Raw genomic sequence first — 24,904 nt, 5'->3', positions numbered from 1 at the left:
CTCACAGGCGGCCTTGTCCTCGCACAGCAGTCCCTTCCAGCTGCAGTCAGAGCAGGAGATGTTCACCCCTCCGCGTCCAGACTGCAAATGAATTGCACTGCTTTGCTTTATCTTCGCCAGGTCGCAGTTGTGTATGAGAACTTGTTCTTAACTGGCTTACCTGGTATAATAAAGGTGTCGTTCTTGTAAACCGAAGACCATGGGTTCAAATCCCATCCTTGCCTTTATAGAAAAGACATCCAATTCCATGGAAATTTAGATTCATTGGAGGACTTTGTAGAAAAATCATGTTGTATCAATATTTGAACACAACTATTATTTTAAGGGGAAGTATCTCTACGATAGAGCCACTTTACATGTTTGCTGTCCTACAGTATTCCCCAACTTGTCTTTTGAGAGTATTCACTTGTTAAATTAGCTTTTGCACAACTCCCACTTTCCACAATGTTGACATTCTAAGAATGAAAAAGATGTAAAATGTCATCTGTTTTTGTTAACTGAAGCACATGGTTTCAATCCATGTTCGACATTTATGGTAGATAGCTGATATTATGGGAATGTACTTTCATCACAACAGTGTAAAGAAAAGGTCAATTGTCTTGATATGGCCACTGCGACCTGTATGCTCTAGTCGGCTGGCCCTCGCTACATATTCGTCGCCAGAACCACTGGCTATTTTGTTATTGAATATGCGCTTATTTGTTCCATGTGTAACTCGTCGCCAGAACCACTGGCTCCAGGTCATCTGTAAGTCTATGCTAGGTAAAGCTCCGCCTTATCAAAGCACTCACAGGCAGCCTAGTCCTCGCGCAGCAGTCCCTTCCAGCTGCAGTCAGAGCAGGAGATGCCCATCTGCAGTCAGAGCAGGAGATGTTCACCCCTCCGCGTCCAGACTGCAAATGAATTGCACTGCTTTGCGTTTATCTTGGCCAGGTCGCAGTTGTGTATGAGAACTTGTTCTTAACTGGCTTACCTGGTATAATAAAGTTGAAATGTAATAAAATAAGAAACAATTTTTTTGTTCCCAGAAAGGGGGTGTAGCTCAGTGGTAGAGTGCATGCTTTGCATGTATGATGTCCTAGGTTCAATCCCCAGCTTCTCCATGATTTTTTGCAAAGACCCAACTTCTACTTTCCACAATGTTGAAATTCTAAGCAGGAAACAGAGATGTGCTAAATCATTTTGTCTTTTAATCTGAAGAACATGCGTTCAATCCCTGTTAGTACATTTATAGAACAGAAGTGGCATGGTTGCCAACTTTTATGGCATCATTTTCAAAAACTGAAGTTCATGTTTTCGATCCCTGTCCGTACCTGTTTTAAGAATTGCTGCTATCATTTCATTGTAGTTTCAATGGAGTGGTGTATATATAAAGTACATTGTATTGATATTGCATTTTATCTGCAAATTAAATGGGATGGAAGCTCAGAGGGGGAGTACATGCTATATATGTATGAGGTCCTTTCTCCACTGAGTTTGTGTGCCAAATTCACATTTGCACAATTACTACTTTCCAGAATGTTGATATATATATATATTGCAGTATAGAGGGGCATGGTGGCCAAGTGGTAAGGCGTCGGTCTCGTAAATGGAAGACCATGGGTTCAAATCCCATCCGTGCCTTTAAAGAAAAGACATCCAATTCCATGGAAATTTAGATTCTATGGCATATTTATTGCCTTTAAAAAACAAATCCCTACTATTTTGTTATTGACTGTGCGCTAGTTTGTTCCATGTGTAACTCGTCGCCAGAACCACTGGCTCCAGGTCATCTGTAAGTCTAGGCTAGGTAAAGCTCCGCCTTATCAAAGCACTCACAGGCGGCCTTGTCCTCGCACAGCAGTCCCTTCCAGCTGCAGTCAGAGCAGGAGATGTTCACCCCTCCGCGTCCAGACTGCAAATGAATTGCACTGCTTTGCTTTATCTTCGCCAGGTCGCAGTTGTGTATGAGAACTTGTTCTTAACTGGCTTACCTGGTATAATAAAGGTGTCGTTCTTGTAAACCGAAGACCATGGGTTCAAATCCCATCCTTGCCTTTATAGAAAAGACATCCAATTCCATGGAAATTTAGATTCATTGGAGGACTTTGTAGAAAAATCATGTTGTATCAATATTTGAACACAACTATTATTTTAAGGGGAAGTATCTCTACGATAGAGCCACTTTACATGTTTGCTGTCCTACAGTATTCCCCAACTTGTCTTTTGAGAGTATTCACTTGTTAAATTAGCTTTTGCACAACTCCCACTTTCCACAATGTTGACATTCTAAGAATGAAAAAGATGTAAAATGTCATCTGTTTTTGTTAACTGAAGCACATGGTTTCAATCCATGTTCGACATTTATGGTAGATAGCTGATATTATGGGAATGTACTTTCATCACAACAGTGTAAAGAAAAGGTCAATTGTCTTGATATGGCCACTGCGACCTGTATGCTCTAGTCGGCTGGCCCTCGCTACATATTCGTCGCCAGAACCACTGGCTATTTTGTTATTGAATATGCGCTTATTTGTTCCATGTGTAACTCGTCGCCAGAACCACTGGCTCCAGGTCATCTGTAAGTCTATGCTAGGTAAAGCTCCGCCTTATCAAAGCACTCACAGGCAGCCTAGTCCTCGCGCAGCAGTCCCTTCCAGCTGCAGTCAGAGCAGGAGATGCCCATCTGCAGTCAGAGCAGGAGATGTTCACCCCTCCGCGTCCAGACTGCAAATGAATTGCACTGCTTTGCGTTTATCTTGGCCAGGTCGCAGTTGTGTATGAGAACTTGTTCTTAACTGGCTTACCTGGTATAATAAAGTTGAAATGTAATAAAATAAGAAACAATTTTTTTGTTCCCAGAAAGGGGGTGTAGCTCAGTGGTAGAGTGCATGCTTTGCATGTATGATGTCCTAGGTTCAATCCCCAGCTTCTCCATGATTTTTTGCAAAGACCCAACTTCTACTTTCCACAATGTTGAAATTCTAAGCAGGAAACAGAGATGTGCTAAATCATTTTGTCTTTTAATCTGAAGAACATGCGTTCAATCCCTGTTAGTACATTTATAGAACAGAAGTGGCATGGTTGCCAACTTTTATGGCATCATTTTCAAAAACTGAAGTTCATGTTTTCGATCCCTGTCCGTACCTGTTTTAAGAATTGCTGCTATCATTTCATTGTAGTTTCAATGGAGTGGTGTATATATAAAGTACATTGTATTGATATTGCATTTTATCTGCAAATTAAATGGGATGGAAGCTCAGAGGGGGAGTACATGCTATATATGTATGAGGTCCTTTCTCCACTGAGTTTGTGTGCCAAATTCACATTTGCACAATTACTACTTTCCAGAATGTTGATATATATATATATTGCAGTATAGAGGGGCATGGTGGCCAAGTGGTAAGGCGTCGGTCTCGTAAATGGAAGACCATGGGTTCAAATCCCATCCGTGCCTTTAAAGAAAAGACATCCAATTCCATGGAAATTTAGATTCTATGGCATATTTATTGCCTTTAAAAAACAAATCCCTACTATTTTGTTATTGACTGTGCGCTAGTTTGTTCCATGTGTAACTCGTCGCCAGAACCACTGGCTCCAGGTCATCTGTAAGTCTAGGCTAGGTAAAGCTCCGCCTTATCAAAGCACTCACAGGCGGCCTTGTCCTCGCACAGCAGTCCCTTCCAGCTGCAGTCAGAGCAGGAGATGTTCACCCCTCCGCGTCCAGACTGCAAATGAATTGCACTGCTTTGCTTTATCTTCGCCAGGTCGCAGTTGTGTATGAGAACTTGTTCTTAACTGGCTTACCTGGTATAATAAAGGTGTCGGTCTTGTAAACCGAAGACCATGGGTTCAAATCCCATCCTTGGCTTTATAGAAAAGACATCCAATTCCATGGAAATTTAGATTCATTGGAGGACTTTGTAGAAAAATCATGTTGTATCAATATTTGAAAACAACTATTATTTTAAGGGGAAGTATCTCTACGATAGAGCCACTTTACATGTTTGCTGTCCTACAGTATTCCCCAACTTGTCTTTTGAGAGTATTCACTTGGTAAATTAGCTTTTGCACAACTCCCACTTTCCACAATGTTGACATTCTAAGAATGAAAAAGATGTAAAATGTCATCTGTTTTTGTTAACTGAAGCACATGGTTTCAATCCATGTTCGACATTTATGGTAGATAGCTGATATTATGGGAATGTACTTTCATCACAACAGTGTAAAGAAAAGGTCAATTGTCTTGATATGGCCACTGCGACCTGTATGCTCTAGTCGGCTGGCCCTCGCTACATATTCGTCGCCAGAACCACTGGCTATTTTGTTATTGAATATGCGCTTATTTGTTCCATGTGTAACTCGTCGCCAGAACCACTGGCTCCAGGTCATCTGTAAGTCTATGCTAGGTAAAGCTCCGCCTTATCAAAGCACTCACAGGCAGCCTAGTCCTCGCGCAGCAGTCCCTTCCAGCTGCAGTCAGAGCAGGAGATGCCCATCTGCAGTCAGAGCAGGAGATGTTCACCCCTCCGCGTCCAGACTGCAAATGAATTGCACTGCTTTGCTTTATCTTGGCCAGGTCGCAGTTGTGTATGAGAACTTGTTCTTAACTGGCTTACCTGGTATAATAAAGTTGAAATGTAATAAAATAAGAAACCATTTTTTTGTTCCCAGAAAGGGGGTGTAGCTCAGTGGTAGAGTGCATGCTTTGCATGTATGAGGTCCTAGGTTCAATCCCCAGCTTCTCCATGATTTTTTGCAAAGACCCAACTTCTACTTTCCACAATGTTGAAATTCTAAGCAGGAAACAGAGATGTGCTAAATCATTTTGTCTTTTAATCTGAAGAACATGCGTTCAATCCCTGTTAGTACATTTATAGAACAGAAGTGGCATGGTTGCCAACTTTTATGGCATCATTTTCAAAAACTGAAGTTCATGTTTTCGATCCCTCTCCGTACCTGTTTTAAGAATTGCTGCTATCATCTCATTGTAGTTTCAATGGAGTGGTGTATATATAAAGTACATTGTATTGATATTGCATTTTATCTGCAAATTAAATGGGATGGAAGCTCAGAGGGGGAGTGCATGCTATATATGTATGAGGTCCTTTCTCCACTGAGTTTGTGTGCCAAATTCACATTTGCACAATTACTACTTTCCAGAATGTTGATATATATATATATTGCAGTATATAGGGGCATGGTGGCCAAGTGGTAAGGCGTCGGTCTCGTAAACGGAAGACCATGGGTTCAAATCCCATCCGTGCCTTTAAAGAAAAGACATCCAATTCCATGGAAATTTAGATTCTATGGCATATTTATTGCCTTTAAAAAACAAATCCCTACTATTTTGTTATTGACTGTGCGCTAGTTTGTTCCATGTGTAACTCGTCGCCAGAACCACTGGCTCCAGGTCATCTGTAAGTCTAGGCTAGGTAAAGCTCCGCCTTATCAAAGCACTCACAGGCGGCCTAGTCCTCGCACAGCAGTCCCTTCCAGCTGCAGTCAGAGCAGGAGATGTTCACCCCTCCGCGTCCAGATTGCAAATGAATTGCACTGCTTTGCTTTATCTTCGCCAGGTCGCAGTTGTGTATGAGAACTTGTTCTTAACTGGCTTACCTGGTATAATAAAGGTGTCGTTCTTTTAAACCGAAGACCATGGGTTCAAATCCCATCCTTGCCTTTATAGAAAAGACATCCAATTCCATGGAAATTTAGATTCATTGGAGGACTTTGTAGAAAAATCATGTTGTATCAATATTTGAACACAACTATTATTTTAAGGGGAAGTATCTCTACGATAGAGCCACTTTACATGTTTGCTGTCCTACAGTATTCCCCAACTTGTCTTTTGAGAGTATTCACTTGTTAAATTAGCTTTTGCACAACTCCCACTTTCCACAATGTTGACATTCTAAGAATGAAAAAGATGTAAAATGTCATCTGTTTTTGTTAACTGAAGCACATGGTTTCAATCCATGTTCAACATTTATGGTAGATAGCTGATATTATGGGAATGTACTTTCATCACAACAGTGTAAAGAAAAGGTCAATTGTCTTGATATGGCCACTGCGACCTGTATGCTCTAGTCGGCTGGCCCTCGCTACATATTCGTCGCCAGAACCACTGGCTATTTTGTTATTGAATATGCGCTTATTTGTTCCATGTGTAACTCGTCGCCAGAACCACTGGCTCCAGGTCATCTGTAAGTCTATGCTAGGTAAAGCTCCGCCTTATCAAAGCACTCACAGGCAGCCTAGTCCTCGCGCAGCAGTCCCTTCCAGCTGCAGTCAGAGCAGGAGATGCCCATCTGCAGTCAGAGCAGGAGATGTTCACCCCTCCGCGTCCAGACTGCAAATGAATTGCACTGCTTTGCTTTATCTTGGCCAGGTCGCAGTTGTGTATGAGAACTTGTTCTTAACTGGCTTACCTGGTATAATAAAGTTGAAATGTAATAAAATAAGAAACAATTTTTTTGTTCCCAGAAAGGGGGTGTAGCTCAGTGGTAGAGTGCATGCTTTGCATGTATGAGGTCCTAGGTTCAATCCCCAGCTTCTCCATGATTTTTTGCAAAGACCCAACTTCTACTTTCCTCAATGTTGAAATTCTAAGCAGGAAACAGAGATGTGCTAAATCATTTTGTCTTTTAATCTGAAGAACATGCGTTCAATCCCTGTTAGTACATTTATAGAACAGAAGTGGCATGGTTGCCAACTTTTATGGCATCATTTTCAAAAACTGAAGTTCATGTTTTCGATCCCTGTCCGTACCTGTTTTAAGAATTGCTGCTATCATTTCATTGCAGTTTCAATGGAGTGGTGTATATATAAAGTACATTGTATTGATATTGCATTTTATCTGCAAATTAAATGGGATGGAAGCTCAGAGGGGGAGTGCATGCTATATATGTATGAGGTCCTTTCTCCACTGAGTTTGTGTGCCAAATTCACATTTGCACAATTACTACTTTCCAGAATGTAGATATATATATATATTGTAGTATAGAGGGGCATGGTGGCCAAGTGGTAAGGCGTCGGTCTCGTAAATGGAAGACCATGGGTTCAAATCCCATCCGTGCCTTTAAAGAAAAGACATCCAATTCCATGGAAATTTAAATTCTATGGCATATTTATTGCCTTTAAAAAACAAATCCCTACTATTTTGTTATTGACTGTGCGCTAGTTTGTTCCATGTGTAACTCGTCGCCAGAACCACTGGCTCCAGGTCATCTGTAAGTCTAGGCTAGGTAAAGCTCCGCCTTATCAAAGCACTCACAGGCGGCCTAGTCCTCGCACAGCAGTCCCTTCCAGCTGCAGTCAGAGCAGGAGATGTTCACCCCTCCGCGTCCAGACTGCAAATGAATTGCACTGCTTTGCTTTATCTTCGCCAGGTCGCAGTTGTGTATGAGAACTTGTTCTTAACTGGCTTACCTGGTATAATAAAGGTGTCGTTCTTGTAAACCGAAGACCATGGGTTCAAATCCCATCCTTGCCTTTATAGAAAAGACATCCAATTCCATGGAAATTTAGATTCATTGGAGGACTTTGTAGAAAAATCATGTTGTATCAATATTTGAACACAACTATTATTTTAAGGGGAAGTATCTCTACGATAGAGCCACTTTACATGTTTGCTGTCCTACAGTATTCCCCAACTTGTCTTTTGAGAGTATTCACTTGTTAAATTAGCTTTTGCACAACTCCCACTTTCCACAATGTTGACATTCTAAGAATGAAAAAGATGTAAAATGTCATCTGTTTTTGTTAACTGAAGCACATGGTTTCAATCCATGTTCGACATTTATGGTAGATAGCTGATATTATGGGAATGTACTTTCATCACAACAGTGTAAAGAAAAGGTCAATTGTCTTGATATGGCCACTGCGACCTGTATGCTCTAGTCGGCTGGCCCTCGCTACATATTCGTCGCCAGAACCACTGGCTATTTTGTTATTGAATATGCGCTTATTTGTTCCATGTGTAACTCGTCGCCAGAACCACTGGCTCCAGGTCATCTGTAAGTCTATGCTAGGTAAAGCTCCGCCTTATCAAAGCACTCACAGGCAGCCTAGTCCTCGCGCAGCAGTCCCTTCCAGCTGCAGTCAGAGCAGGAGATGCCCATCTGCAGTCAGAGCAGGAGATGTTCACCCCTCCGCGTCCAGACTGCAAATGAATTGCACTGCTTTGCGTTTATCTTGGCCAGGTCGCAGTTGTGTATGAGAACTTGTTCTTAACTGGCTTACCTGGTATAATAAAGTTGAAATGTAATAAAATAAGAAACAATTTTTTTGTTCCCAGAAAGGGGGTGTAGCTCAGTGGTAGAGTGCATGCTTTGCATGTATGATGTCCTAGGTTCAATCCCCAGCTTCTCCATGATTTTTTGCAAAGACCCAATTCTACTTTCCACAATGTTGAAATTCTAAGCAGGAAACAGAGATGTGCTAAATCATTTTGTCTTTTAATCTGAAGAACATGCGTTCAATCCCTGTTAGTACATTTATAGAACAGAAGTGGCATGGTTGCCAACTTTTATGGCATCATTTTCAAAAACTGAAGTTCATGTTTTCGATCCCTGTCCGTACCTGTTTTAAGAATTGCTGCTATCATTTCATTGCAGTTTCAATGGAGTGGTGTATATATAAAGTACATTGTATTGATATTGCATTTTATCTCCAAGTCTCCAAGGTGGCATAGCAGTTCAGACGTCTTTTGTCCTCGTCTTGTCGTGTCCTGTATATATATATATTTACAACTTTTTCACATACATTTTATTTTTATTTTCCATCAACTCATCTTCAAAACACTCTCCTGCAACCCGCCTCACCAATGTATATTTATAAAAAAGTATTATTTACCTCAGATCTGTAATCCTCCAAGAAGCTAGCCAGAAACTCCAAGAAGCTAGCCTGAAACTAGCCAGAAGCTAATCCAGAAGCTAGTTCAGAAGCTAGTTAGCTCCTTTACTGGCAAATCGTTAATATTCAGCTAACCACGGTTTGTGGTCATCAGCTATCCTTTAGCTCGAAAATCTATCGCCAGTTCTGTACGGCGCAGCGCGGCTCGGAACGGAACATACCGGACCAATTTTTCTCTCCATGTCCCTGGACATTCATACCCGGATCTCACAGCTAGCTAGCTGCTATCCGTGTGACCATCGGAGCTAGCAAGCTCCGTCAATCACTCCTGAGTTCCATCAATCACACCTGGGCTGCAGTCACCTATCCGGACCCGTTTTACTGCCTTCGCGGAGCCCCACCGGGCCTTCACAACTGGACTGCCGACGTTATCTACCCGAAGGAGTTATTCGGCCGGCTCCTCCGTCGCGACGTTACCTGAACGCCCATCTGCGGCCTGCTAACCGTTAGCTGTCTTACCGGCTGCTATCTGAATAGACAATCGGACAATTTTTTTATTATTATTTTTTTTAAATTATTTTTTAAATTATTATTATTATATTTTCTTCTTGGGCCTCTATAACTATATCTATTGTTTTTATTTTTGTTGTTGTTGTGTGATTTGGATTAATCCCCTCTACCACACGGAACCCCACTAATCTACTGACGGAACGTAAGGGGTGGCTAACAGACCTCCATCCTATGCTAGCTTGCTACCGATGCCCTGGCTAGCTGTCTAAATCACCAACCAACCTCTCCACTCACCGGACCCTTTTGATCACTCGACTAAGCATGCCTATCCTTAATGTCAATATGTCTTGTCCATTTCTGTTCTGGTTAGTGTTTATTGGCTTATTTCACTGTAGAGCCTCTAGTCCTGCTCACTATACCTTATCCAACCTATTAGTTCCACCACCCACACATGCAATGACATCTCCTGGTTTCAACGATGTTTCTAGAGACAATATCTCTCTCTTCATCACTCAATACCTAGGTTTACCTCCACTGTATTCACATCCTGCCATACATTTGTCTGTACATTATACCTTGATGCTATTTTATCGCCCCCAGAAACCTCCTTTTACTCTATGTTCCAGACGTTCTAGACGACCAATTCTCATAGCTTTTAGCCGTACCCTTATTCTACTCCTCCTATGTTCCTCTGGCGATGTAGAGGTGAATCCAGGCCCTGCAGTGCCTAGCTCCACTCCTATTCCCCAGGCGCTCTCTTTTGACGACTTCTGTAACCGTAATAGCCTTGGTTTCATGCATGTTAACATTAGAAGCCTCCTCCCTAAGTTTGTTCTATTCACTGCTTTAGCACACTCTGCCAACCCGGATGTTCTAGCTGTGTCTGAATCCTGGCTTAGGAAGACCACCAAAAATTCTGAAGTTTTAATTCCAAACTACAACATTTTCAGACAAGATAGAACTGCCAAAGGGGGCGGTGTTGCAATCTACTGCAAAGATAGCCTGCAGAGTTCTGTCCTACTATCCAGGTCTGTACCCAAACAATTTGAACTTCTACTTTTAAAAATCCACCTCTCTAAAAACAAGTCTCTCACCGTTGCCGCCTGCTATAGACCACCCTCTGCCCCCAGCTGTGCTCTGGACACCATATGTGAACTGATTGCCCCCCATCTATCTTCAGAGTTCGTGCTGCTAGGCGACCTAAACTGGAACATGCTTAACACCCCAGCCATCCTACAATCTAAACTTGATGCCCTCAATCTCACACAAATAATCAATGAACCTACCAGGTACCTCCCCAAAACCTTAAACACGGGCACCCTCATAGATATCATCCTAACCAACTTCCCCTCTAAATACACCTCTGCTGTCTTCAACCAAGATCTCAGCGATCACTGCCTCATTGCCTGCATCCGTAATGGGTCAGCGGTCAAACGACCTCCACTCATCACTGTAAAACGCTCCCTGAAACACTTCTGCGAGCAGGCCTTTCTAATCGACCTGGCCGGGGTATCCTGGAAGGATATTGATCTCATCCCGTCAGTAGAGGATGCCTGGATATTTTTTAAAAATGCCTTCCTAACCATCTTAAATAAACATGCCCCATTCAAGAAATTTAGAACCAGGAACAGATATAGCCCTTGGTTCTCCCCAGACCTGACTGCCCTTAACCAACACAAAAACATCCTATGGCGTTCTGCATTAGCATCGAACAGCCCCCGTGATATGCAGCTGTTCAGGGAAGCTAGAAATCATTATACACAGGCAGTTAGAAAAGCCAAGGCTAGCTTTTTCAAGCAGAAATTTGCTTCCTGCAACACTAACTCAAAAAAGTTCTGGGACACTGTAAAGTCCATGGAGAATAAGAACACCTCCTCCCAGCTGCCCACTGCACTGAAGATAGGAAACACTGTCACCACTGATAAATCCACCATAATTGAGAATTTCAATAAGCATTTTTCTACGGCTGGCCATGCTTTCCACCTGGCTACTCCTACCCCGGACAACAGCACTGCACCCCCAACAGCAACTCGCCCAAGCCTTCCCCATTTCTCCTTCTCCCAAATCCATTCAGCTGATGTTCTGAAAGAGCTGCAAAATCTGGACCCCTACAAATCAGCCGGGCTAGACAATCTGGACCCTTTCTTTCTAAAATTATCTGCCGAAATTGTTGCCACCCCTATTACTAGCCTGTTCAACCTCTCTTTCGTGTCGTCTGAGATTCCCAAAGATTGGAAAGCAGCTGCGGTCATCCCCCTCTTCAAAGGGGGGGACACTCTTGACCCAAACTGCTACAGACCTATATCTATCCTACCGTGCCTTTCTAAGGTCTTCGAAAGCCAAGTCAACAAACAGATTACCGACCATTTCGAATCTCACCATACCTTCTCTGCTATGCAATCTGGTTTCAGAGCTGGTCATGGGTGCACCTCAGCCACGCTCAAGGTCCTAAACGATATCTTAACCGCCATCGATAAGAAACATTACTGTGCAGCCGTATTCATTGATCTGGCCAAGGCTTTCGACTCTGTCAATCACCATATCCTCATCGGCAGACTCGACAGCCTTGGTTTCTCAAATGATTGCCTCGCCTGGTTCACCAACTACTTCTCTGATAGAGTTCAGTGTGTCAAGTCGGAGGGTCTGCTGTCCGGACCTCTGGCAGTCTCTATGGGGGTGCCACAGGGTTCAATTCTTGGACCGACTCTCTTCTCTGTATACATCAATGAGGTCGCTCTTGCTGCTGGTGAGTCCCTGATCCACCTCTACGCAGACGACACCATTCTGTATACTTCCGGCCCTTCTTTGGACACTGTGTTAACAACCCTCCAGGCAAGCTTCAATGCCATACAACTCTCCTTCCGTGGCCTCCAATTGCTCTTAAATACAAGTAAAACTAAATGCATGCTCTTCAACCGATCGCTACCTGCACCTACCCGCCTGTCCAACATCACTACTCTGGACGGCTCTGACTTAGAATACGTGGACAACTACAAATACTTAGGTGTCTGGTTAGACTGTAAACTCTCCTTCCAGACCCATATCAAACATCTCCAATCCAAAGTTAAATCTAGAATTGGCTTCCTATTTCGCAACAAAGCATCCTTCACTCATGCTGCCAAACATACCCTTGTAAAACTGACCATCCTACCAATCCTCGACTTTGGCGATGTCATTTACAAAATAGCCTCCAATACCCTACTCAACAAATTGGATGCAGTCTATCACAGTGCAATCCGTTTTATCACCAAAGCCCCATATACTACCCACCATTGCGACCTGTACGCTCTCGTTGGCTGGCCCTCGCTTCATACTCGTCGCCAAACCCACTGGCTCCATGTCATCTACAAGACCCTGCTAGGTAAAGTCCCCCCTTATCTCAGCTCGCTGGTCACCATAGCATCTCCCACCTGTAGCACACGCTCCAGCAGGTATATCTCTCTAGTCACCCCCAAGACCAATTCTTTCTTTGGCCGCCTCTCCTTCCAGTTCTCTGCTGCCAATGACTGGAACGAACTACAAAAATCTCTGAAACTGGAAACACTTATCTCCCTCACTAGCTTTAAGCACCAACTGTCAGAGCAGCTCACAGATTACTGCACCTGTACATAGCCCACCTAAAATTTAGCCCAAACAACTACCTCTTTCCCAACTGTATTTAATTTTTATTTATTTATTTCTTTTGCTCCTTTGCACCCCATTATTTTTTTATTTCTACTTTGCACATTCTTCCATTGCAAAACTACCATTCCAGTATTTTACTTGCTATATTGTATTTACTTTGCCATCATGGCCTTTTTTTGCCTTTACCTCCCTTCTCACCTCATTTGCTCACATTGTATATAGACTTGTTTATACTGCATTATTGACTGTATGTTTGTTTTTACTCCATGTGTAACTCTGTGTCGTTTTATCTGTCGAACTGCTTTGCTTTATCTTGGCCAGGTCGCAATTGTAAATGAGAACTTGTTCTCAACTTGCCTACCTGGTTAAATAAAGGTAAAATAAAATAAATAAAATAAATCTGCAAATTAAATGGGATGGAAGCTCAGAGGGGGAGTGCATGCTATATATGTATGAGGTCCTTTCTCCACTGAGTTTGTGTGCCAAATTCACATTTGCACAATTACTACTTTCCAGAATGTTGATATATATATATTGCAGTATAGAGGGGCATGGTGGCCAAGTGGTAAGGCGTCGGTCTCGTAAATGGAAGACCATGGGTTCAAATCCCATCCGTGCCTTTAAAGAAAAGACATCCAATTCCATGGAAATTTAGATTCTATGGCATATTTATTGCCTTTAAAAAACAAATCCCTACTATTTTGTTATTGACTGTGCGCTAGTTTGTTCCATGTGTAACTCGTCGCCAGAACCACTGGCTCCAGGTCATCTGTAAGTCTAGGCTAGGTAAAGCTCCGCCTTATCAAAGCACTCACAGGCGGCCTTGTCCTCGCACAGCAGTCCCTTCCAGCTGCAGTCAGAGCAGGAGATGTTCACCCCTCCGCGTCCAGACTGCAAATGAATTGCACTGCTTTGCTTTATCTTCGCCAGGTCGCAGTTGTGTATGAGAACTTGTTCTTAACTGGCTTACCTGGTATAATAAAGGTGTCGTTCTTGTAAACCGAAGACCATGGGTTCAAATCCCATCCTTGCCTTTATAGAAAAGACATCCAATTCCATGGAAATTTAGATTCATTGGAGGACTTTGTAGAAAAATCATGTTGTATCAATATTTGAACACAACTATTATTTTAAGGGGAAGTATCTCTACGATAGAGCCACTTTACATGTTTGCTGTCCTACAGTATTCCCCAACTTGTCTTTTGAGAGTATTCACTTGTTAAATTAGCTTTTGCACAACTCCCACTTTCCACAATGTTGACATTCTAAGAATGAAAAAGATGTAAAATGTCATCTGTTTTTGTTAACTGAAGCACATGGTTTCAATCCATGTTCGACATTTATGGTAGATAGCTGATATTATGGGAATGTAGTTTCATCACAACAGTGTAAAGAAAAGGTCAATTGTCTTGATATGGCCACTGCGACCTGTATGCTCTAGTCGGCTGGCCCTCGCTACATATTCGTCGCCAGAACCACTGGCTATTTTGTTATTGAATATGCGCTTATTTGTTCCATGTGTAACTCGTCGCCAGAACCACTGGCTCCAGGTCATCTGTAAGTCTATGCTAGGTAAAGCTCCGCCTTATCAAAGCACTCACAGGCAGCCTAGTCCTCGCGCAGCAGTCCCTTCCAGCTGCAGTCAGAGCAGGAGATGCCCATCTGCAGTCAGAGCAGGAGATGTTCACCCCTCCGCGTCCAGACTGCAAATGAATTGCACTGCTTTGCGTTTATCTTGGCCAGGTCGCAGTTGTGTATGAGAACTTGTTCTTAACTGGCTTACCTGGTATAATAAAGTTGAAATGTAATAAAATAAGAAACAATTTTTTTGTTCCCAGAAAGGGGGTGTAGCTCAGTGGTAGAGTGCATGCTTTGCATGTATGATGTCCTAGGTTCAATCCCCAGCTTCTCCATGATTTTTTGCAAAGACCCAACTTCTACTTTCCACAATGTTGAAATTCTAAGCAGGAAACAGAGATGTGCTAAATCATTTTGTCTTTTAATCTGAAGAACATGCGTTCAATCCCTGTTAGTACATTTATAGAACAGAAGTGGCATGGTTGCCAACTTTTATGGCATCATTTTCAAAAACTGAAGTTCATGTTTTCGATCCCTGTCCGTACCTGTTTTAAGAATTGCTGCTATCATTTCATTGCAGTTTCAATGGAGTGGTGTATATATAAAGTACATTGTATTGATATTGCATTTTATCTGCAAATTAAATGGGATGGAAGCTCAGAGGGGGAGTGCATGCTATATATGTATGAGGTCCTTTCTCCACTGAGTTTGTGTGCCAAATTCACATTTGCACAATTACTACTTTCCAGAATGTTGATATATATATATATTGCAGTATAGAGGGGCATGGTGGCCAAGTGGTAAGGCGTCGGTCTCGTAAATGGAAGACCATGGGTTCAAATCCCATCCGTGCCTTTAAAGAAAAGACATCCAATTCCATGGAAATTTAGATTCTATGGCATATTTATTGCCTTTAAAAAACAAATCCCTACTATTTTGTTATTGACTGTGCGCTAGTTTGTTCCATGTGTAACTCGTCGCCAGAACCACTGGCTCCAGGTCATCTGTAAGTCTAGGCTAGGTAAAGCTCCGCCTTATCAAAGCACTCACAGGCGGCCTAGTCCTCGCACAGCAGTCCCTTCCAGCTGCAGTCAGAGCAGGAGATGTTCACCCCTCCGCGTCCAGACTGCAAATGAATTGCACTGCTTTGCTTTATCTTCGCCAGGTCGCAGTTGTGTATGAGAACTTGTTCTTAACTGGCTTACCTGGTATAATAAAGGTGTCGTTCTTGTAAACCGAAGACCATGGGTTCAAATCCCATCCTTGCCTTTATAGAAAAGACATCCAATTCCATGGAAATTTAGATTCATTGGAGGACTTTGTAGAAAAATCATGTTGTATCAATATTTGAACACAACTAATATTTTAAGGGGAAGTATCTCTACGATAGAGCCACTTTACATGTTTGCTGTCCTACAGTATTCCCCAACTTGTCTTTTGAGAGTATTCACTTGTTAAATTAGCTTTTGCACAACTCCCACTTTCCACAATGTTGACATTCTAAGAATGAAAAAGATGTAAAATGTCATCTGTTTTTGTTAACTGAAGCACATGGTTTCAATCCATGTTCGACATTTATGGTAGATAGCTGATATTATGGGAATGTACTTTCATCACAACAGTGTAAAGAAAAGGTCAATTGTCTTGATATGGCCACTGCGACCTGTATGCTCTAGTCGGCTGGCCCTCGCTACATATTCGTCGCCAGAACCACTGGCTATTTTGTTATTGAATATGCGCTTATTTGTTCCATGTGTAACTCGTCGCCAGAACCACTGGCTCCAGGTCATCTGTAAGTCTATGCTAGGTAAAGCTCCGCCTTATCAAAGCACTCACAGGCAGCCTAGTCCTCGCGCAGCAGTCCCTTCCAGCTGCAGTCAGAGCAGGAGATGCCCATCTGCAGTCAGAGCAGGAGATGTTCACCCCTCCGCGTCCAGACTGCAAATGAATTGCACTGCTTTGCGTTTATCTTGGCCAGGTCGCAGTTGTGTATGAGAACTTGTTCTTAACTGGCTTACCTGGTATAATAAAGTTGAAATGTAATAAAATAAGAAACGATTTTTTTGTTCCCAGAAAGGGGGTGTAGCTCAGTGGTAGAGTGCATGCTTTGCATGTATGATGTCCTAGGTTCAATCCCCAGCTTCTCCATGATTTTTTGCAAAGACCCAACTTCTACTTTCCACAATGTTGAAATTCTAAGCAGGAAACAGAGATGTGCTAAATCATTTTGTCTTTTAATCTGAAGAACATGCGTTCAATCCCTGTTAGTACATTTATAGAACAGAAGTGGCATGGTTGCCAACTTTTATGGCATCATTTTCAAAAACTGAAGTTCATGTTTTCGATCCCTGTCCGTACCTGTTTTAAGAATTGCTGCTATCATTTCATTGTAGTTTCAATGGAGTGGTGTATATATAAAGTACATTGTATTGATATTGCATTTTATCTGCAAATTAAATGGGATGGAAGCTCAGAGGGGGAGTACATGCTATATATGTATGAGGTCCTTTCTCCACTGAGTTTGTGTGCCAAATTCACATTTGCACAATTACTACTTTCCAGAATGTTGATATATATATATATTGCAGTATAGAGGGGCATGGTGGCCAAGTGGTAAGGCGTCGGTCTCGTAAATGGAAGACCATGGGTTCAAATCCCATCCGTGCCTTTAAAGAAAAGACATCCAATTCCATGGAAATTTAGATTCTATGGCATATTTATTGCCTTTAAAAAACAAATCCCTACTATTTTGTTATTGACTGTGCGCTAGTTTGTTCCATGTGTAACTCGTCGCCAGAACCACTGGCTCCAGGTCATCTGTAAGTCTAGGCTAGGTAAAGCTCCGCCTTATCAAAGCACTCACAGGCGGCCTAGTCCTCGCACAGCAGTCCCTTCCAGCTGCAGTCAGAGCAGGAGATGTTCACCCCTCCGCGTCCAGACTGCAAATGAATTGCACTGCTTTGCTTTATCTTCGCCAGGTCGCAGTTGTGTATGAGAACTTGTTCTTAACTGGCTTACCTGGTATAATAAAGGTGTCGTTCTTGTAAACCGAAGACCATGGGTTCAAATCCCATCCTTGCCTTTATAGAAAAGACATCCAATTCCATGGAAATTTAGATTCATTGGAGGACTTTGTAGAAAAATCATGTTGTATCAATATTTGAACACAACTATTATTTTAAGGGGAAGTATCTCTACGATAGAGCCACTTTACATGTTTGCTGTCCTACAGTATTCCCCAACTTGTCTTTTGAGAGTATTCACTTGTTAAATTAGCTTTTGCACAACTCCCACTTTCCACAATGTTGACATTCTAAGAATGAAAAAGATGTAAAATGTCATCTGTTTTTGTTAACTGAAGCACATGGTTTCAATCCATGTTCGACATTTATGGTAGATAGCTGATATTATGGGAATGTACTTTCATCACAACAGTGTAAAGAAAAGGTCAATTGTCTTGATATGGCCACTGCGACCTGTATGCTCTAGTCGGCTGGCCCTCGCTACATATTCGTCGCCAGAACCACTGGCTATTTTGTTATTGAATATGCGCTTATTTGTTCCATGTGTAACTCGTCGCCAGAACCACTGGCTCCAGGTCATCTGTAAGTCTATGCTAGGTAAAGCTCCGCCTTATCAAAGCACTCACAGGCAGCCTAGTCCTCGCGCAGCAGTCCCTTCCAGCTGCAGTCAGAGCAGGAGATGCCCATCTGCAGTCAGAGCAGGAGATGTTCACCCCTCCGCGTCCAGACTGCAAATGAATTGCACTGCTTTGCGTTTATCTTGGCCAGGTCGCAGTTGTGTATGAGAACTTGTTCTTAACTGGCTTACCTGGTATAATAAAGTTGAAATGTAATAAAATAAGAAACAATTTTTTTGTTCCCAGAAAGGGGGTGTAGCTCAGTGGTAGAGTGCATGCTTTGCATGTATGATGTCCTAGGTTCAATCCCCAGCTTCTCCATGATTTTTTGCAAAGACCCAACTTCTACTTTCCACAATGTTGAAATTCTAAGCAGGAAACAGAGATGTGCTAAATCATTTTGTCTTTTAATCTGAAGAACATGCGTTCAATCCCTGTTAGTACATTTATAGAACAGAAGTGGCATGGTTGCCAACTTTTATGGCATCATTTTCAAAAACTGAAGTTCATGTTTTCGATCCCTGTCCGTACCTGTTTTAAGAATTGCTGCTATCATTTCATTGCAGTTTCAATGGAGTGGTGTATATATAAAGTACATTGTATTGATATTGCATTTTATCTGCAAATTAAATGGGATGGAAGCTCAGAGGGGGAGTGCATGCTATATATGTATGAGGTCCTTTCTCCACTGAGTTTGTGTGCCAAATTCACATTTGCACAATTACTACTTTCCAGAATGTTGATATATATATATATTGCAGTATAGAGGGGCATGGTGGCCAAGTGGTAAGGCGTCGGTCTCGTAAATGGAAGACCATGGGTTCAAATCCCATCCGTGCCTTTAAAGAAAAGACATCCAATTCCATGGAAATTTAGATTCTATGGCATATTTATTGCCTTTAAAAAACAAATCCCTACTATTTTGTTATTGACTGTGCGCTAGTTTGTTCCATGTGTAACTCGTCGCCAGAACCACTGGCTCCAGGTCATCTGTAAGTCTAGGCTAGGTAAAGCTCCGCCTTATCAAAGCACTCACAGGCGGCCTAGTCCTCGCACAGCAGTCCCTTCCAGCTGCAGTCAGAGCAGGAGATGTTCACCCCTCCGCGTCCAGACTGCAAATGAATTGCACTGCTTTGCTTTATCTTCGCCAGGTCGCAGTTGTGTATGAGAACTTGTTCTTAACTGGCTTACCTGGTATAATAAAGGTGTCGTTCTTGTAAACCGAAGACCATGGGTTCAAATCCCATCCTTGCCTTTATAGAAAAGACATCCAATTCCATGGAAATTTAGATTCATTGGAGGACTTTGTAGAAAAATCATGTTGTATCAATATTTGAACACAACTATTATTTTAAGGGGAAGTATCTCTACGATAGAGCCACTTTACATGTTTGCTGTCCTACAGTATTCCCCAACTTGTCTTTTGAGAGTATTCACTTGTTAAATTAGCTTTTGCACAACTCCCACTTTCCACAATGTTGACATTCTAAGAATGAAAAAGATGTAAAATGTCATCTGTTTTTGTTAACTGAAGCACATGGTTTCAATCCATGTTCGACATTTATGGTAGATAGCTGATATTATGGGAATGTACTTTCATCACAACAGTGTAAAGAAAAGGTCAATTGTCTTGATATGGCCACTGCGACCTGTATGCTCTAGTCGGCTGGCCCTCGCTACATATTCGTCGCCAGAACCACTGGCTATTTTGTTATTGAATATGCGCTTATTTGTTCCATGTGTAACTCGTCGCCAGAACCACTGGCTCCAGGTCATCTGTAAGTCTATGCTAGGTAAAGCTCCGCCTTATCAAAGCACTCACAGGCAGCCTAGTCCTCGCGCAGCAGTCCCTTCCAGCTGCAGTCAGAGCAGGAGATGCCCATCTGCAGTCAGAGCAGGAGATGTTCACCCCTCCGCGTCCAGACTGCAAATGAATTGCACTGCTTTGCGTTTATCTTGGCCAGGTCGCAGTTGTGTATGAGAACTTGTTCTTAACTGGCTTACCTGGTATAATAAAGTTGAAATGTAATAAAATAAGAAACCATTTTTTTGTTCCCAGAAAGGGGGTGTAGCTCAGTGGTAGAGTGCATGCTTTGCATATATGAGGTCCTAGGTTCAATCCCCAGCTTCTCCATGATTTTTTGCAAAGACCCAACTTCTACTTTCCACAATGTTGAAATTCTAAGCAGGAAACAGAGATGTGCTAAATCATTTTGTCTTTTAATCTGAAGAACATGCGTTCAATCCCTGTTAGTACATTTATAGAACAGAAGTGGCATGGTTGCCAACTTTTATGGCATCATTTTCAAAAACTGAAGTTCATGTTTTCGATCCCTGTCCGTACCTGTTTTAAGAATTGCTGCTATCATTTCATTGTAGTTTCAATGGAGTGGTGTATATATAAAGTACATTGTATTGATATTGCATTTTATCTGCAAATTAAATGGGATGGAAGCTCAGAGGGGGAGTACATGCTATATATGTATGAGGTCCTTTCTCCACTGAGTTTGTGTGCCAAATTCACATTTGCACAATTACTACTTTCCAGAATGTTGATATATATATATATTGCAGTATAGAGGGGCATGGTGGCCAAGTGGTAAGGCGTCGGTCTCGTAAACCGAAGACCATGGGTTCAAATCCCATCCGTGCCTTTATAGAAAAGACATCCAATTCCATGGAAATTTAGATTCTATGGCATATTTATTGCCTTTAAAAAACAAATCCCTACTATTTTGTTATTGACTGTGCGCTAGTTTGTTCCATGTGTAACTCGTCGCCAGAACCACTGGCTCCAGGTCATCTGTAAGTCTAGGCTAGGTAAAGCTCCGCCTTATCAAAGCACTCACAGGCGGCCTTGTCCTCGCACAGCAGTCCCTTCCAGCTGCAGTCAGAGCAGGAGATGTTCACCCCTCCGCGTCCAGACTGCAAATGAATTGCACTGCTTTGCTTTATCTTCGCCAGGTCGCAGTTGTGTATGAGAACTTGTTCTTAACTGGCTTACCTGGTATAATAAAGGTGTCGGTCTTGTAAACCGAAGACCATGGGTTCAAATCCCATCCTTGGCTTTATAGAAAAGACATCCAATTCCATGGAAATTTAGATTCATTGGAGGACTTTGTAGAAAAATCATGTTGTATCAATATTTGAAAACAACTATTATTTTAAGGGGAAGTATCTCTACGATAGAGCCACTTTACATGTTTGCTGTCCTACAGTATTCCCCAACTTGTCTTTTGAGAGTATTCACTTGGTAAATTAGCTTTTGCACAACTCCCACTTTCCACAATGTTGACATTCTAAGAATGAAAAAGATGTAAAATGTCATCTGTTTTTGTTAACTGAAGCACATGGTTTCAATCCATGTTCGACATTTATGGTAGATAGCTGATATTATGGGAATGTACTTTCATCACAACAGTGTAAAGAAAAGGTCAATTGTCTTGATATGGCCACTGCGACCTGTATGCTCTAGTCGGCTGGCCCTCGCTACATATTCGTCGCCAGAACCACTGGCTATTTTGATCATTGAATATGCGCTTATTTGTTCCATGTGTAACTCGTCGCCAGAACCACTGGCTCCAGGTCATCTGTAAGTCTATGCTAGGTAAAGCTCCGCCTTATCAAAGCACTCACAGGCGGCCTAGTCCTCGCGCAGCAGTCCCTTCCAGCTGCAGTCAGAGCAGGAGATGCCCATCTGCAGTCAGAGCAGGAGATGTTCACCCCTCCGCGTCCAGACTGCAAATGAATTGCACTGCTTTGCTTTATCTTGGCCAGGTCGCAGTTGTGTATGAGAACTTGTTCTTAACTGGCTTACCTGGTATAATAAAGTTGAAATGTAATAAAATAAGAAACAATTTTTTTGTTCCCAGAAAGGGGGTGTAGCTCAGTGGTAGGGTGCATGCTTTGCATGTATGAGGTCCTAGGTTCAATCCCCAGCTTCTCCATGATTTTTTGCAAAGACCCAACTTCTACTTTCCACAATGTTGAAATTCTAAGCAGGAAACAGAGATGTGCTAAATCATTTTGTCTTTTAATCTGAAGAACATGCGTTCAATCCCTGTTAGTACATTTATAGAACAGAAGTGGCATGGTTGCCAACTTTTATGGCATCATTTTCAAAAACTGAAGTTCATGTTTTCGATCCCTCTCCGTACCTGTTTTAAGAATTGCTGCTATCATCTCATTGTAGTTTCAATGGAGTGGTGTATATATAAAGTACATTGTATTGATATTGCATTTTATCTGCAAATTAAATGGGATGGAAGCTCAGAGGGGGAGTGCATGCTATATATGTATGAGGTCCTTTCTCCACTGAGTTTGTGTGCCAAATTCACATTTGCACAATTACTACTTTCCAGAATGTTGATATATATATATATTGCAGTATAGAGGGGCATGGTGGCCAAGTGGTAAGGCGTCGGTCTCGTAAACGGAAGACCATGGGTTCAAATCCCATCCGTTCCTTTAAAGAAAAGACATCCAATTCCATGGAAATTTAGATTCTATGGCATATTTATTGCCTTTAAAAAACAAATCCCTACTATTTTGTTATTGACTGTGCGCTAGTTTGTTCCATGTGTAACTCGTCGCCAGAACCACTGGCTCCAGGTCATCTGTAAGTCTAGGCTAGGTAAAGCTCCGCCTTATCAAAGCACTCACAGGCGGCCTAGTCCTCGCACAGCAGTCCCTTCCAGCTGCAGTCAGAGCAGGAGATGTTCACCCCTCCGCGTCCAGATTGCAAATGAATTGCACTGCTTTGCTTTCTCTTCGCCAGGTCCGCAGTTGTGTATGAAGAACTTGTTCTTAACTGGCTTACCTGGTATAATAAAGGTTGTCGTTCTTGTAAACCGAAGACCATGGTTCAAATCCCATCCTTGCCTTTATAGAAAAAGACATCCAATTCCATGGAAATTTAGATCATTGGAGGACTTTGTAGAAAAATCATGTTGTATCAATATTTGAACAACACTATTATTTTAAGGGGAAGTATCTCTACGATAGAGCCACTTTACATGTTTGCTGTCCTACAGTATTCCCCAACTTGTCTTTTGAGAGTATTCACTTGTTAAATTAGCTTTTGCACAACTCCCACTTTCCACAATGTTGACATTCTAAGAATGAAAAGATGTAAATGTCATCTGTTTTTGTTAACTGAAGCACATGGTTTCAATCCATGTTGACATTTATGGTAGATAGCTGATATTATGGGAATGTACTTTCATCACAACAGTGTAAAGAAAAGGTCAATTGTCTTGATATGGCCACTGCGACCTGTATGCTCTAGTCGGCTGGCCCTCGCTACATATTCGTCGCCAGAACCACTGGCTATTTTGTTATTGAATATGCGCTTATTTGTTCCATGTGTAACTCGTCGCCAGAACCACTGGCTCCAGGTCATCTGTAAGTCTATGCTAGGTAAAGCTCCGCTTATCAAAGCACTCACAGGCAGCCTAGTCCTCGCGCAGCAGTCCCTTCCAGCTGCAGTCAGAGCAGGAGATGCCCATCTGCAGTCAGAGCAGGAGATGTCACCCCTCCGCGTCCAGACTGCAAATGAATTGCACTGCTTTGCTTTATCTTGGCCAGGTCGCAGTTGTGTATGAGGAACTTGTTCTTAACTGGCTTACCTGGTATAATAAAGTTGAAATGTAATAAAATAAGAAACCATTTTTTGTTCCAGAAGGGGGGGTGTAGCTCAGTGGTAGAGTGCATGCTTTGCATATATGAGGTCCTAGGTTCAATCCCAGCTTCTCCATGATTTTTTGCAAAGACCCACTTCTACTTTCCACATGTTGAAAATTCTAAGCAGGAAACAGAGATGTGCTAAAATCATTTTGTCTTTTAATCTGAAGAAACATGCGTTCATCCCTGTTAGTACATTTATAGAACAGAAGTGGCATGGTTGCCAACTTTTATGGCATCATTTTCAAAAACTGAAGTTCATGGTTTCGAATCCCTGTCCCGTACTGTTTTAAGAATTGCTGCCTATCATTTCATTGTAGTTTCAATGGAGTGGTGTATATATAAAGTACATTGTATTGATATTGCATTTTATCTGCAAATTAAATGGGATGGAACTCAGAGGTGGGGAGTACATGCTATATATGTATGAGGTCCTTCTCCACTGAGTTTGTGTGCCAATTCACATTGCCAATTACTACTACTTTCCAGAATGTTGATATATATATATTGCGTATAGAGGGCATGGGCCAGTGGTAAGGCGTCGGTCTCGTAACCGAAGACCATGGGTTCAAATCCCATCCGTGCCTTTATAGAAAAGACATCCGATTCCATGGAAATTTAGATTCTATGGCATATTTATTGCCTTTAAAAAACAATCCCTACTTTTTGTTATTGACTGTGCGCTAGTTTGTTCCATGTGTAACTCGTCGCCAGAACCACTGGCTCCAGGTCATCTGTAAGTCTAGGCTAGGTAAAGCTCCGCCTTTCAAGCACTCACAGGCGGCCTAGTCCTCGCACAGCAGTCCCTTCTCAGCTGCAGTCAGAGCAGGAGATGTTCACCCCTCCGCGTCCAGACTGCAAATGAATTGCACTGCTTTGCTTTATCTTCGCCAGGTCGCAGTTGTGTATGAGAACTTGTTCTTAACTGGCTTACCTGGTATATAAAGGTGTCGGTCTTGTAAACCACAGACCATGGGTTCAAATCCCATCCTGGCTTTATAGAAAGACATCCAATTCATGGAAATTTAGATTCAT

General features: G+C 42.2%; 20 non-coding genes across 20 annotated transcripts; all 20 read left to right on the top strand.

Annotated features, from left to right (window-relative positions):
• The first annotated feature begins 1,031 nt into the window (after positions 1-1,031).
• Positions 1,032-1,103, top strand: trnaa-ugc (transfer RNA alanine (anticodon UGC)). The gene has a single exon. It is a non-coding gene; the product is annotated as a tRNA-Ala (tRNA).
• Positions 1,104-1,551: 448 nt separating this feature from the next.
• On the top strand, positions 1,552-1,623 carry trnat-cgu (transfer RNA threonine (anticodon CGU)). The gene has a single exon. It is a non-coding gene; the product is annotated as a tRNA-Thr (tRNA).
• Positions 1,624-2,844: 1,221 nt separating this feature from the next.
• On the top strand, positions 2,845-2,916 carry trnaa-ugc (transfer RNA alanine (anticodon UGC)). Its single transcript has one exon. It is a non-coding gene; the product is annotated as a tRNA-Ala (tRNA).
• Positions 2,917-3,364: 448 nt separating this feature from the next.
• On the top strand, positions 3,365-3,436 carry trnat-cgu (transfer RNA threonine (anticodon CGU)). Its single transcript has one exon. It is a non-coding gene; the product is annotated as a tRNA-Thr (tRNA).
• Positions 3,437-4,656: 1,220 nt separating this feature from the next.
• On the top strand, positions 4,657-4,728 carry trnaa-ugc (transfer RNA alanine (anticodon UGC)). Its single transcript has one exon. It is a non-coding gene; the product is annotated as a tRNA-Ala (tRNA).
• Positions 4,729-5,176: 448 nt separating this feature from the next.
• trnat-cgu (transfer RNA threonine (anticodon CGU)) lies at positions 5,177-5,248 on the top strand. The gene has a single exon. It is a non-coding gene; the product is annotated as a tRNA-Thr (tRNA).
• A 1,220-nt stretch (positions 5,249-6,468) lies between these two features.
• Positions 6,469-6,540, top strand: trnaa-ugc (transfer RNA alanine (anticodon UGC)). Its single transcript has one exon. It is a non-coding gene; the product is annotated as a tRNA-Ala (tRNA).
• Positions 6,541-6,988: 448 nt separating this feature from the next.
• trnat-cgu (transfer RNA threonine (anticodon CGU)) lies at positions 6,989-7,060 on the top strand. Its single transcript has one exon. It is a non-coding gene; the product is annotated as a tRNA-Thr (tRNA).
• A 1,221-nt stretch (positions 7,061-8,281) lies between these two features.
• On the top strand, positions 8,282-8,353 carry trnaa-ugc (transfer RNA alanine (anticodon UGC)). Its single transcript has one exon. It is a non-coding gene; the product is annotated as a tRNA-Ala (tRNA).
• Positions 8,354-13,517: 5,164 nt separating this feature from the next.
• trnat-cgu (transfer RNA threonine (anticodon CGU)) lies at positions 13,518-13,589 on the top strand. Its single transcript has one exon. It is a non-coding gene; the product is annotated as a tRNA-Thr (tRNA).
• Positions 13,590-14,810: 1,221 nt separating this feature from the next.
• On the top strand, positions 14,811-14,882 carry trnaa-ugc (transfer RNA alanine (anticodon UGC)). Its single transcript has one exon. It is a non-coding gene; the product is annotated as a tRNA-Ala (tRNA).
• Positions 14,883-15,330: 448 nt separating this feature from the next.
• Positions 15,331-15,402, top strand: trnat-cgu (transfer RNA threonine (anticodon CGU)). Its single transcript has one exon. It is a non-coding gene; the product is annotated as a tRNA-Thr (tRNA).
• Positions 15,403-16,623: 1,221 nt separating this feature from the next.
• Positions 16,624-16,695, top strand: trnaa-ugc (transfer RNA alanine (anticodon UGC)). The gene has a single exon. It is a non-coding gene; the product is annotated as a tRNA-Ala (tRNA).
• Positions 16,696-17,143: 448 nt separating this feature from the next.
• Positions 17,144-17,215, top strand: trnat-cgu (transfer RNA threonine (anticodon CGU)). The gene has a single exon. It is a non-coding gene; the product is annotated as a tRNA-Thr (tRNA).
• Positions 17,216-18,436: 1,221 nt separating this feature from the next.
• Positions 18,437-18,508, top strand: trnaa-ugc (transfer RNA alanine (anticodon UGC)). The gene has a single exon. It is a non-coding gene; the product is annotated as a tRNA-Ala (tRNA).
• Positions 18,509-18,956: 448 nt separating this feature from the next.
• trnat-cgu (transfer RNA threonine (anticodon CGU)) lies at positions 18,957-19,028 on the top strand. The gene has a single exon. It is a non-coding gene; the product is annotated as a tRNA-Thr (tRNA).
• A 1,221-nt stretch (positions 19,029-20,249) lies between these two features.
• On the top strand, positions 20,250-20,321 carry trnaa-ugc (transfer RNA alanine (anticodon UGC)). The gene has a single exon. It is a non-coding gene; the product is annotated as a tRNA-Ala (tRNA).
• A 448-nt stretch (positions 20,322-20,769) lies between these two features.
• Positions 20,770-20,841, top strand: trnat-cgu (transfer RNA threonine (anticodon CGU)). The gene has a single exon. It is a non-coding gene; the product is annotated as a tRNA-Thr (tRNA).
• A 1,221-nt stretch (positions 20,842-22,062) lies between these two features.
• On the top strand, positions 22,063-22,134 carry trnaa-ugc (transfer RNA alanine (anticodon UGC)). The gene has a single exon. It is a non-coding gene; the product is annotated as a tRNA-Ala (tRNA).
• A 448-nt stretch (positions 22,135-22,582) lies between these two features.
• Positions 22,583-22,654, top strand: trnat-cgu (transfer RNA threonine (anticodon CGU)). Its single transcript has one exon. It is a non-coding gene; the product is annotated as a tRNA-Thr (tRNA).
• The last annotated feature ends 2,250 nt before the right edge of the window (positions 22,655-24,904 follow it).

This window comes from Oncorhynchus kisutch, unplaced genomic scaffold (assembly GCF_002021735.2).
Source record: "Oncorhynchus kisutch isolate 150728-3 unplaced genomic scaffold, Okis_V2 scaffold2305, whole genome shotgun sequence".
NCBI classification, from domain to species: domain Eukaryota; kingdom Metazoa; phylum Chordata; class Actinopteri; order Salmoniformes; family Salmonidae; genus Oncorhynchus; species Oncorhynchus kisutch.
The sequence above is the reverse complement of the archived record's forward strand: the minus strand, read 5'-3'. Positions and strand labels throughout refer to the sequence as shown.